Raw genomic sequence first — 13956 nt, 5'->3', positions numbered from 1 at the left:
CTAAAAGAAAACCATCAAATAAATCCACATTTAAATCATCTATAAAGGTTGTTTCAAGAGGTTTTAACTTCTATGGTTCATCAAATCACAAAAATAGGCCTAAAGTCAGATTCAAAATCATAATCTGTCGTACATACCTTTATATGTATGTCTCCTCTCGCCGCTCCTCCTCTTCTCTGCTGCTCGGGAACAGAACGCTGAAGGAGCCCAATTTGTAAGCGGAGCTGTCAGTCATGAGGTTTCTCGCCCTTTTGACAGCATCAAATAACTGATTAAAAATAAACTTGTCAGAAAAACACTTTTGTAAATCAGCATGATAAGAACTAACTATAATGACAGAAACCATGTTTGAGAAAAGTGTGTTTTGATTTTATAGTTTGACTCATGTCCCATCTGTTAACATGGAGGAGGCGGGCTTTATGAGCTGTACTGCAGCCAGTCAGCAGGGGGCGATAGAGAGGGTGTGGCTTCACTTTTAGGGAGCTGGCATGTCGTCCATCTTTAGAGCCAGTTAACATTTTTGAAATGGACGTATTATTATGCAGATTCCTACCCACAGGTTGGTTGTGCAGAAAGTTTAGGTTGGTGTCTTCAAATAATACCTCACCACCTCAGCCTTTCTGTCTCTGTATCTGTGACAGGTTCGCCCTCACGGGTGCGTCAGACTGCTTTCTGTAACCTCTGTTATCTTGGACACACACACTTACATGCACACACCCTCTACCCTTCTCCTCTCTGTCTTTCTCACCTTCTAGCCTCCTAGTCTCCCCTCAGCCTCTCTATCTGTCTACATACTAAAGGTGCAGTTCACCTCCCCTTTTTGTCTGTTGAGAGCGGTTTGACCGCTGATCTTATCCCCCTGTGCTGCTCTCCTCACAGCAGGAAAATGTGGCTGAACTTCTACCTGTGGGCCGCCGGGGTCGGACAGTTCAAGCCCAAACTCAGAGATGCGATGTCAAGGTCAAGTGGAGAGTCTTTCTGAGTGAAAAGCTCTTTCAAACATCTCTTAAACTGAAGGTCATTGACCCCGTTAGTCTGCGTTTAAAGTCTTTAATAAAGTGTCAAAATAAGAGCATCTCATTCCTTTTTAGCCCTTCATCGGAGTGTGCTTTAACTCAGCACAAAAACTGTTGGTGGTCTGTTCTCACAATGATGCAACAGGTTGAAAACATGAATGGAGAAGCACGCAGCCATGATGGACGGCCTTCCCCTCTCGCTAATGCCCGGAGGAAAGAGATGCTCTTTTAAAATTGACACCCTGCGCCATGGCAGCGTCCTTGCCAAGCCCAGGAGGGAGCTACTCATGCAGGAAGGTGTCTCCTCCTCCTCGACTCTAAGTGTGTTTACATGTTGCACCTTTTGCTTTAAGAAGTTTTTTGTTCATGAAATTTTTGTTCTTGTAAATTGGTTTGGATGATTTGGTGGCGAGTAAACCGCCGAGTTGTTTAGAGGAAATGTTTTTGTAGTAACTTTGTTTTGAATTTTTGGTAGCTGGAGCGTGGTTAAACACTACTTTGCTTACCAGAGGTGTGGATAGTAACCAGAACCTGTCCTTGAGTCGAGGTATCAAGTTGAGGTCAATGTCGACATTACAATAACTTCTTGAGGGTTATTAGAACCATAGTTTTTGAATGTTGTGGCAAGGCATCTCCTCCTTCTCCCTCATTAAAAATTCCTGAATCTGCATAGGCCCCGCCCACTATGCAGATTTCCAACCGCCCCCTCCGTCAGGAAAACAAAACAGGTCTCTGCCATCGTTTAGTGACAACTTGTTGAAACTTAGCTAGCTTGAAATGTAGTAATTAGTAGTTGACGGTTACAGCTAGCTCGTGCATCGCCGAAGTGGTTGCCATAGGTTACACATAATGATAAGCACAGCGTCGCCCCGTCCACTAACGGGATTGGCTCCTTAGGTTTGTGACGTCTCAAACCTGCCAATCTGAAAACGTGTTGTTCAGCCTGTCCTTGGTACACTGCAGTTTAAAAGCAGACAGGCCCAGCCATGGAGATGACTGCTGATGTTGTCCCTGATATGTCTTGTGCACATGAAGAACACCACATGGAGATGTTTACAAGATTAAACACTTGAGCTTCACTGGAGGGGGGCTTCATTAAAAAAAGAAAAATTGCTTCACAGCAATAAAAGACAAGAACACAGTGAGTGTTAAAATACATCTTAATAAGGTCATGTCAGGTCAGGTCAATCAGTCAAGAAATGCAGACATAAAATGTGATTGAAACAGTGAAGGAAAGGGAGGAAACTCCTTTAAAAGCCAGACTAAACAAGCCTGTTGTAAAGATTGTTTATACTTTGTGATAAAGTCATGTCGAAGTCGAGATGTTTTACTCTTTGGCAATACCTTTTATTATCACAGTTGGCAGGAGCATCACATTTAAACCTTCATTCTGAACAGCAAACTCTCTTTCCTTAAACGTGTTTGATACGATGTGTTTTTATGAACTTATTAGGATGGAAATGCAAAATGAAGAATACATTAGCTTAAATGTGCATCAAACTTCCTGCTGTTTCTTCTTGCATATCAAACAGTGAAGGTGCATTTAAGCTTTTGAGGTTATGAAATGTTTCATCCTTCTGACTTCCCTACGATGCAGCGAGGGCACATTTTAATCATATGTAAAAACAGTTGTGTGGTTAGGTGGGAATAATAATATGAAAAGGAAATACACAAACAAAAAGGAAGCTGAAGCCGGTAAGAGTAAGGTGATATTTTCCAGAGACCTGAAGGTGTTACAGGAGTCTCTCTGTAACTGGACCGCTGTGCAGGATGTTCTTTTTCATCAGAGCAACAGAGGATGTTGTGGTTGAGACCAGTTCAAACCAGCTGCAGGTTAGAAAGAAGCAGATTCAAACATCCTCAGTCATGATTTTAACAGATACGAAGCACGTTAAGACACACACACACACTGCTTTGCATTTTCGAACAACCCTCCACCCTCGAATATCTGAAGCCTTGGCACACACGCTGCTGACACACTCTGGTATTTAAACTGTATCCTAAACTGTGTCTCCTGTGGCCTTGAGCGCTCTGATCATGTGCGCAGAACGCTGATAGCGCTGCTGCTGCTGCTGAGAGGATCTGTTCAACCGTTCTTTATCTTATCCACAAAGCTTTTCCGCCCTTTGACTTTCAAATGAGAGCCTTTGTGTTTTTATTTTTACGCATTGAATTTCATTTTTTAAAATCAAACCCAGGGCGTGACAGAAACCTACGCTTCGAAAAACCCTCACCCGGAGGGGTTTCAGTGAAACTAGATGTTGGAAAGCTGCCAAGCCTTCCCCTGAATTTATCAGGTGAGGATGAGAAAAGACCAACGTAAAGATAAGAGATGCTGCACTCTTCCGTCTCTAAGATACACGGCAGAAAGAGAGCTCACCTGAACAGTCTGTGAATAATAAGGTTTTGAAACTCTGTGGGGAATGCCATGAGCAGCTACGTGGAAGTGAGAGTAAGAAATGTAACATTAAAAAAAGGGAACCTGCTATAATCTGTGGCTGAATGAATGAAGAAGTGAAAATTGTGCAAAAACACAGTGAAAGTATGAGAGCAGAAGAGGAGGAGGGTTAATGAATAGCTGCGAAGGAATGAGAAACATTAGTTACTACTGCATGTGGCAACAGAAACTAGAGAGTAAGCTGTGAGTGTTCCTGGAGAGGTCATGTGACCCTCTCAGAGAGGTAGAGGCGCTCAGCTCTTTACATTCTTGTCCTCCTCCGTTCAGCTCCACTTTGTTTTTACATCTACCGGTATAGAAAGTAGATGTAAGTCTTTTGTGTATTCAAGCATTGTTTTATATCTGCTTTGTCCCCCTGTTCCTTTGTTCCTTTTTTCTCTCCTACTTTGCAGTTTTAACAAAGTAATTTTTGCTACCTCGCTGTCAGGTGTTGCTTAAGTCCTCAAATCAATGATGGAAAGTAAGTGCATTCATCCACGTAAAATGGTAAATGGACTGCACTTATATAGCACTTTCACACTACATTCTCCCTTTCACACGCTGGTGGCAAAGGCTGCTATACAAAGTGCTAATCTGCAATCGGGGTCTAACCGTTCGTGCTCATGCTATGCCTTTGTTAGCCCAAGGACACGTCGACATGTAGACTGCAGGAGCTGGGGATCGGACGACCAGCTCTACCACTGAGCCACAGCCGCCCCGAGTCGAGGTTTGAGGTACGCGTTCTTGATGACAGTATACGCTACCCAGCAGATACCGTATATACATAGTAGTTAAAACAGCCTCACCTTTACGAGCCTCAACATCAAAGTAACATTCTTGCACATAAATAATATAATAAACAATATTTTGAAATCAGCCTCTTGTATGTAACAACTTTTTTTTGTACACTATTTTATTATGCATTTCAGCGAAGGGGTGTTTCTTTCCTTGCTGTTACTGGTCGTTGTTACCAATTTGAGCAAACAGTTGTTTTTTTAAAGGGGTAGAATTATTCAGAAAAATAAGCACTTTAAAACTATCCTAAGTGTTTAGTATCTTGTTGTTACATTAACGTCACTAACCACATATCTTCCCGGGAGTTCTTGTGCTCCCTTGTCTTGTAGGTTCCTGGGGATCGTTGCTGCAGACCACCCGCTGCTGTGGACCTGCTCGACTGCAACAACTACCAACATCAGTCTTTCCCATAGTATCATTATTGTTGCTGCTAATGCTAATAGTAGACCTGCTGACTTCAACTGTAACAATTACTAGTGCTACTATTGCTAATATTTACTGTTATTATTTACATTGTAACCATATGTCTGTGTCGTATGTTGCTGTTGCTCTCTTTGCCTATCTCTTTCCTGCCTCTCCTTCTATCCCACTTTTCGGCAGTCGAGGCAGATGTCTGTTCGACGTGAGTCTGGTTCTGCTCGAGGTTTCTGCCTGTGAAAAGGAAGTTTTACTCGCCAATGTGTCGTTGCTGAGTGCTGCATGTGGTGATTCATGTTGGGCCTCTCTTTAAATAACATAAAGAGTCGGTCTAGACCTGCTCTTTCTTGAGATAACTTTGGTTATGATTTGGCGCTACACAAATACAAATTGATTGATTGATAAATATGTTACAGTCTGCATCCCAGCACTATTAATCTTGTGATCCCTTCTGTTTATTTTGTGACCCCCTTTGTGGACATCACAAGCTTTACAGGATTCTCCTCCATGAAGGGAGGATTAACAGCAGGATTGTTGTATTAGGCGGTGTTTGTTTTAGTAAGAGCTACTTTAAATACTTGCATCAGAGTGGATTATCAGCTTATTAAGTGGATGTGCTGAGCAAAATTACACATCCAGCTGTTTTGGAGCAACATTTAGAGTCAAATATTCACCTTTTTTGCTCTGTTTTTGGTCTCCTCCACATCCTGAGAGAAATATCCTGATGTGCTCCACCTGGTAGTCGCTAACTTTGTCTGTATGCTGTTTGTTGCTGGGCAGGGAGAATACCCAAAGGTTCATCACAGCTGGGTTAGTGCAAACATATTGTGTCGAGATATGTTGTGAAGCCAAACAGAAACATTGTAGGTTGTTAAAACAAAAGCGATGAGCGGGAAAACACTAAAACGTTCCAGTAGAGAGGGAGGGGAACTCCAGATTTGAGTGTAGATTCCCGGTGGGTTTGTCCCTATGAGTGTCCCCGATCACATATTACACATCAAATATTTCCAGAGAAGCACTTTTATTCATGCACATTGTTCCTGCCACAGCAAACGATACCAAAAATCCAGCCCATCATGCAGCGAGGGCTGCTTCTACTCAGAGATAATTTTCTTGGGAACTGTGATGTCAGAAAAATGTGTGCATTTTTTGTGATGGGGGATGCAGGGGGATTTACAAACACACAGCTCCACATGCCAGCAGCTTGTTCTGCGCATGCATGGCTTCCCCTCCTCTCTCACATTGAGTAAGAGCTGCTGCAGTCTTCCCGTTAATGGCATTAAGAGCGGTCGGGGGTGGAAATCGGTGATGAGGGCAATCATTGGGACATCAAGGCCCTCCTTAAAAATCGAAGCCAGATGACAATAAGCAGCTCCATATGGGATTTATGCACACGCAAACACACACGGCCACAATTCTGAGTCAAACACATTGCACAAGACCCCACATGATTCCGACAAACACGCACGCTTCTGCACACTTCCTGACACGTTGTGCTGCTCACACGCGACTCGCTCTCATGTTCTGGAGCCGTGTTTTATGGTGCACATGGTGGCCAGTGGGAGGGGATCTGGCTGTCGTTCATTTGTCGGCTGGGTTTTCCCTCTCCATGTCTGCCGGTTTCACCACACACTAAATGCTCACGCCCCCCTCGATAAATCACCTCTGCTTTTCCTCCATTGTTGCCTTGGGATGCACACAACGTTTCCTTTTCCTCCTTTCTCTGCTTCCTGTTCAAGAATAGAGCTTCCTTTTGTCCGTTTGACTCTTTTGGTAACAGAGTGCTCTTTTATGGAATGACCTTTTGGCCTTTGCATTGTTATATTTTTTACCACACTGTGACCTTGTAGTTGCATGTATAGCACTATTAGGTAGATCAAAGGCTTGTGAGATGGTTGAGGTTATAGTAGCTGGAGTAGCTGCTTTCCTAGTAATAAGTTCATCATTTTCCAGTTAGTCAGCGGACAGACTGTGAAGTAACTTGCCTGATTGGAACTAAAGCAAAACTAGGTCAAAACCTCGTATGTGGCTGACTGCATCACTTCAGTGTGCGCTTTTGTGGGCAATGTGTTAAAAGGACTGTCCTTATGAGGCCGATGACAATGTGTTTGAAAGCAGGTACGCGCTGCAGACGTAGGTGGGGACAGCGGACGAGCTGCAGAGGAGCAGCTCGCCTACTCCCCAAACAAAGTATCCAGAGCCATATAGACAGAGTGTCGCGTCAGTGGAGGTCCAACATGCTCCATGATCCGCAATTGCGATGTCGCAACTCTCTCTTTCTCTCTACGGCTGTGAAAGTACCTTCAGTCACTCAGTCACTCAGTCAGTCACATACAGACCCGTGTGTAGGGCTGACCCCGGCGGTCAGCCACAAATGTGTTCGAGAGAAATTTGGAATGATATTTGTGATATTTTGGGCTGCACAGTGGTGCAGTGGTTAGCGCTGTCGCCTCACAGCTAAGGGTTCCTGTTTTGAATGCCGGTTTCAGATTAAGTGGTCCTTACTGTGGGAAGTTTGCATGTTCTCCCCGTGCATGTGTGGGTTACCTCCAGATACACTTCCTCCCACAGTCCAAATACATTCGTTAGGATCATTGGTGACTCTAAAACTGCCCGTAAGTGTGAGTGTGAGCGTGAAATTGACTGGTGATCAGTCCAGGATGTCCCCTGCCTGTCCCCAATAACAGCTGGGATTGTCTCCAGCTCCCCCGTGACCCTGAACAGGATAAGCGGTATAGATGATGGATTTGTGTTATTTTAAACCTAAGTTAAATGTGGAGCAATTTTGGAGAAATATTATTATTTTGTAAAATACAGTGACTGTAAAACCCTTCCCAACTGTTGTACAGACATATACTATAAAATAACGCTTAAGCGAACAACAAAACAACAAGTAATGCAACTGGCGAGAGAGAGTTACCCAGTTGCTGCTGCAAAGCTAACGTGCTACCAGCTCAAGGCATTGATACTCACAACTCTCCTGCGTCTTTAGCTAACATCGAAACAACATATGCTGGCAAACTAGGAACTAAGCTGAATGTTTGTGGGCGAAAATTGTGTGGACTCCTTCTGAATCATTTTGTGTGTCTCCCATTTGCAGAGCCGTGGCTGTGTGCAGACACCTGACTCTTTTTCAGAGCAAAGGCTGCTAGCAGACTGACGTGATATTTGCTGACTTTGACAAAAAAGTGTCTTTAATTACAATCGTTAGACCCACATTTACGTTGCACAGAAACTTGTTATTACCAACTAAGTTGAAATAGTACGTTTGCTTAAAGTTGTGGATTAATGTACAGCCAAGTATGAATTCATTGTTAAATGTCCAGCTTGTACCTCTGCAAGAATCAATGCAAATTTGGCCAAACTGACCGAATCAGAATATTGAATCAGTATCCTCTTATATATCAGCATGCATTACACAGAGAAAGTGTTTCTGTTATTTACTTACCCTCAATGATTTTTAAAAATCAGTTTAAGCTTTAATATACTGTACTGTCGACTTGTATTGTTATTTCCGTTCTTTCGTCTAGCTCTTCAGACTGGCTAGAAAAACATACATCTTGTCAAGCAAAAAGGAAACAACATGAAATAGGGCATGACCACAGACACAACTACTGGCTGCACCACTTCCACCTGAAAATAACTCTTTTGCTGCACAGCTTTGCAGTTTGATCAAAGGGTTGGCAAACCCGACCCCCTTGCTTCTGTTTAATGTTCACTCATATAAAGAAATCCTACATAAGACATGATACATGGAGCAATAAGAGAACATTTCAAACCTTGTAATTTAATAGTATATGTCTCTGGCCTGCTGCTAACCTGGGCCTGGAATGTATTACACCTTAACATGACAGATCTGTTTGGACGTGTACGCTGACAAACAGGTGTGGAAGGCATGGAGGGCAATCAGCATCCTCGTCTCCATGGCGGCAGCATGCGCAGCCTCCAGCCAGCTGTCTGTGACGCTGAGGGGAGGGGAAGAAAAAGAGCACGGAGAGGCCCGGTCCAACAAACTGGAAACTCTGACTGCTGGAACACACACACATGGACTTCACACACACACGCAAACCTGCTTGTAAGGAAAGCAGATTGTTCATGTTGAACAAACACGCCTGTCACATGCGCTAACCTCCACACGCTTGGCCATTTGTGTAAACAGGAAAGTGTGTTCTCTTTTTCCTCACCCTGCTTCTTCACTCTTGCTCCATCTGTGTCATCTCCTGCCATCTTCCTGTTATTTCCTCCTTTATCTTTTCCCTTCTTTCTTCTCTCATTTTTATTATGAGTTTGCTTTTTCAATAAGCCTCTGAAGTACTGTAAACCTTCTTGCAGCGATCTGAAGTGCAAACAGCTTGTCCTGAACCAAACTATAAGAGAAAACTACACTTTGTCTCTGACATGATTTATCCACAGTTTACACTTCACATTGACAGAACATCTGCAAAAAGGACTCACAAGACAATACAAAGTGGACGATAAAAAATCATCTGTAAAACAGGATTAAATTAATACTCTGTCATTCAATACATTACGATACATTATAATACGATGTGATACAATAAGATACGAGACATTACGATGCTATAGGACAGGATATGATACGATACAATTAATCTGATAGGATACGATATATTATGATCAGTGCTGTATGATAGGATAGGATACAATATAATACATTACGATACGATATGATACGATGTGATACGATGTGATATGATACAATATGATATGTTACGATGCGATACAATGCGATACAATGCGATACAATACGATACTATATATTATGATAGGATATGATACATTATGATCGATATGATACAAGAGATACGATACACTACCATGCCATATCATGCTATACAATACAGTATGATACATTATGATGCTATATGATAGGATACATTACGAACAATCTGATAGGATACGATATATTATGATCAGTGCCATATGATAGGATAGGATACAATACATTACGATGTGATAGGATACATTATGATATGATACAGTATGATGCAATACGATATGATGCAATATGATATGACACGAAACAATACGACATGATAGGATATGATACAAAAGATACAATACAATACGATACACTACCATACCATACCATACTATGCAATACAATATGATACTATACATTACGATGCTATAGGATAGGATACATTACGAACAATCTGATAGGATACGATATATTATGATCAGTGCCATATGATAGGATAGTATACAATACATTACGATGTGATAGGATATAATATGATATGATACAATATGATGCGATGTGATGAGATGCAATATGATACAATACGATACGATATGTTACGATACGATACGATATGACATGATATACGATACAGTATGTTACGATACGATATGAGACGATACAACGATACGATACAATATGACATGATATACGATACAGTATGATATGATACATTACGATCAATATGATACGACAGTATGGTACTATAATACAGTACACTATCATACCATACTGTACAATACAATATACTTTAACTGTCCTCTTGGAGGATTGTTCTGAGACTCCAATGCTGCACACATCGAGCTGTCTCTATAGTAGTGTTAATAAAAACGAATAAAAAAACAATATGAGCAGACAGCCAACATGTAAACGGAGTACCACATACCAAACACAAGTCTGCATAGACTGTCTATATTAAATGGATGGAGCCACAGTGATGTCATTTGTTGGTTTCTGAATTACAGTTTTGAATCCTTGAGTTTTACATTTCTGCTGTTGCCATCTGGTTATTTTGGAGCGGGAAGGAAGCGTATTTGCACAAGAGGGTGGATAAACATTGTTATGTCTATTAACAGGTCGGGACTAGTCAAACACATGTAGCCACTCCCCAAAGCATACCCCGCTTTATAATCAGTTTAACTCTGACAATCATTTACAAAACCAACATCACGCTGTATTAAAGAAGACTTCAGACTACAAATTGAGACCATAAAGTCATCGGGAAAATGTTTACTGTGGTTATAAATGAAGTGAGACGTGCAGTAATTTTCTCATAGACTACTACACAAACAGACTCCTCTTTGTCTCCCCCTGCTGGCCATTAGTAAGAATGCAGGTTCGAGGCACTTTGGCTTCACTTTTAAAACTAAGAGGCTGTGTTCACTTCTTGTACGCACCCTTTAGGATAACCAGAAAACTTTGTCTCATTCAAGGAACAGTGATGGAAAGATCTGGATCAGTTTTATTGTTGAGATTGTTTCAGGCAGTTGTCTAAAGTTAAAAACAGCCTCTCTGGACTCTGCCCTCTCTCTGGGGTGATGATCTGTGCTGCCTGCGGGCCTCGTGCCCTCGTCTTCTGAATTAAAGATGAGCCTGACAGCCCATTGTTGATGCTGTTGTCTCTGTGGCTGTCACTGTCATTGTGCGGGAAAGAGGGGTTTATGATCGCCATAAGGAAGAGGACGAGGGATTTAAGGGTTTTCTAATGATTCTGCATGTTTTATTGCAGTCGAATCAGAAGAATGGCTACAGTGGGTAACATCACAGTTGTGTGTTTTTAATCCCAACCCTGTAAATGTAGATGGTCATAAACAATAACACCATCTATTGGAAGCATTTCTCTCCCCGTTGTTTCAAACAATGGGCTGTAAAACATGAACCTGATATCACGCAAAAGAAAACAGCATCCAAACTTAAACCAAGGATTCAGCACAGAGGGACAATGTTGGCATAACAATGATGTGCTGACACACAACAACCTGCACGCAACTCTTTTATACAATGCAGAAAACTGAAGGGATTTAAACCATGAAATGGATTCGTTACGCTGTGCACCAAGAGCAAAGCAGAACCTGCAGCTGCTCGAATGGAAATGTCAAGAAACCTGTGATGTAGAGTGGTGGTGGAGACTTAACTGCAAGCATAGAGAACTACATTTTATATATTTTTTTATGCATGGAGACTTTCTGCACATTATTCAAGAGCAGGGACAGCAGATTAAAGTATTTAAGGCATTTCCCCTTTATTCAATAGAAGACATTTGAAAGATGACAGACAGGAAATGTGGGGGAGAGACACAAACACAAAGGTCCACAGCTGGACTGGAAAGCAGGGACGCTGAGGTCATGTATATGTTATGTGTTTTAACCACGAGGCCGGTAGGTAAAGTCACTTTGTGTGTCTCTTGCCTCCTTTCTCCTTCCTTGTCTCTCTCTGTATCACTGCCTCTCTGTGGATAACAATCATTACAACTCTTAGATTTGCAGGACGTTATGGGACATAGTGTTCATTTTCATGGAAGTAATCATTGAACAGTTTGAGTTAACCATGTACATCTACCTGTACTTGAGATTTGATATTGTATAGCTGCCCCTCCTCATAAATATCTATATGCAACCCACCAAGCACCACCTCAGGGAGCTTACAGTTAACTACGGTCTTTTGCATTATTTGCATGTTTTGTTTTGTCTGTTTATTGACATCTGTATACTTGCAGTCTTTTCTACTTTGTAGCACTACTGTTGCACAACAACCTTCCTGAGGAACAATGACTTTTCGGCTGCACGGTGGCGCAGTGGTTAGCGCTGTTGCCTCACAGCTAGAAGGTTCCTGGTTCAGACAAAGTGGGCCCTTTCTGTGTGGAGTTTGCATGTTCCCCCCGTGCATCAGTTGTTCCCTCCAGGTATTCCGGCTTCCTCCCACAGTCCAAAGACATGCTCGTTAGATTAACTGGTGACTCTAAGGCCCAATCCCAATCTCCACACTCATAGACTCACAGACTTTGAGGTGCGTTCCCGGTAAGTGCGTGAGTGCTTAGTGCTGTCCCACTGTCAGATCAGCAAGTGTGTGAGGACTCTGATGCGGACTTTTTAACGCCAAATTACGGACTTTCCGTGAATCCACAAAACTACAGACTTACCCGAAGACTTTCCTGTGGGTTCATAACGAACTCGGTGACATATACAGACGTGATTGTCCAGCCCCCCACTAAATGTAAACAAATGTTCGTACATTGAAGTAGTATTGAATAAAGTTTGACCAAAAAATAATAATGAATGTAAACAATGCGAGCATGGACGGTGATGGGAACCGCAAATACGTTTTTCTGTAAGAGACAACAATTAAATATTGTGCATTAATAAACATTAATGTCTTTCTGACTTTTGATAGTTTGTTAAATAAAGCTTATCTTGTCTTAAAATAGGCCGATGTAAACACTTTAAGACACACAAATGCTGCAGGTCAGCTTTTTTACTTATTAGATTTAATGGCCCGTCTGGTTTCCAGGCAACATGTGATGCCATGATAGTGAGTCCTATTCCTCATTTGTTCTCAAACCCTCATGGACTCGCGCACTCACGCACTGCACGCCTGACGCCATTATAGTCCGTGAGTGTTCAGTGCTTAGGCTTTAGGGTGGAGATTGGGATTGGGCCTAAATTGCCCGCAGGTGTGGGTGTGAGCGTGAAAGGTTGCCTGGCGACCAGCCCAGGGTGTATCCCCGCCTCTCGCCCAATTACAGCTGGGATAGGCTCCAGCCCCAGGCAGGCCTGAACAGGATAAGCAGTATAGACGATAGACAGTAACTTTCATTTTGACATTATTACTTGGTTATGGATTTTATCTGGCAATGTTTGTTTTCAAGAGGCGGACTTACTTAGGTAAAGGTCGTGAAAAGTTAAATCCTGCTTTAAAAATGTTCATAGAAGAACCAAAAATAAAACGATTCATTTTGCACAAATGTTCATAAAGGTGGGGCTGACTTTGACTACCATATACACTGCTGGGTAGCTTGTGTATTCAGTTAAGTCTTGTAGACCTTAAAGACGAGTAATATTACATTATAATTGATTTTGATGATGTTGTTTTGTTTCAACCAGAATTAAAATGAAATAAGAATATACAGGGCGCTGGTTTAGCTCAGTGGGTAGAGCAGGCGCCACAAGTACACTTCCGTAACTCCCACCCTTGGCCCTTGCTGCATGTCATTCCTCATTCTCCTCTCCCAATATTTACTGCCTCTCTTCAGCTGTCCTATAAAGGCAAAATGGCCCCAAAAATAGACTTTAAAATAAAATAAGGATATATTAAACCAAAGACATGTGCAACATACACTTAAAATATATGTTTTTGTCTTATTGTGGGTATGTAGTAAATCTTATATTTGTTTTAGGATAAATATGGCATATTTAGTATACAATCTCAGATGACAATAAAGGCATTCTATTGTATTCTTAATGTAGTGGTGTAAATAGTATCTCAAGTGGAGTACTCAAAAAGTATAGTAAATGTACTTCCTTACAGTCAGT

Source organism: Semicossyphus pulcher, unplaced genomic scaffold, assembly GCF_022749685.1.
Source record: "Semicossyphus pulcher isolate SPU_LCO1_2020_fin unplaced genomic scaffold, fSemPul1.0.p SCAF_17, whole genome shotgun sequence".
Classification (NCBI taxonomy): Eukaryota; Metazoa; Chordata; class Actinopteri; order Labriformes; family Labridae; genus Semicossyphus; species Semicossyphus pulcher.
This window is presented reverse-complemented; position numbering follows the sequence as displayed.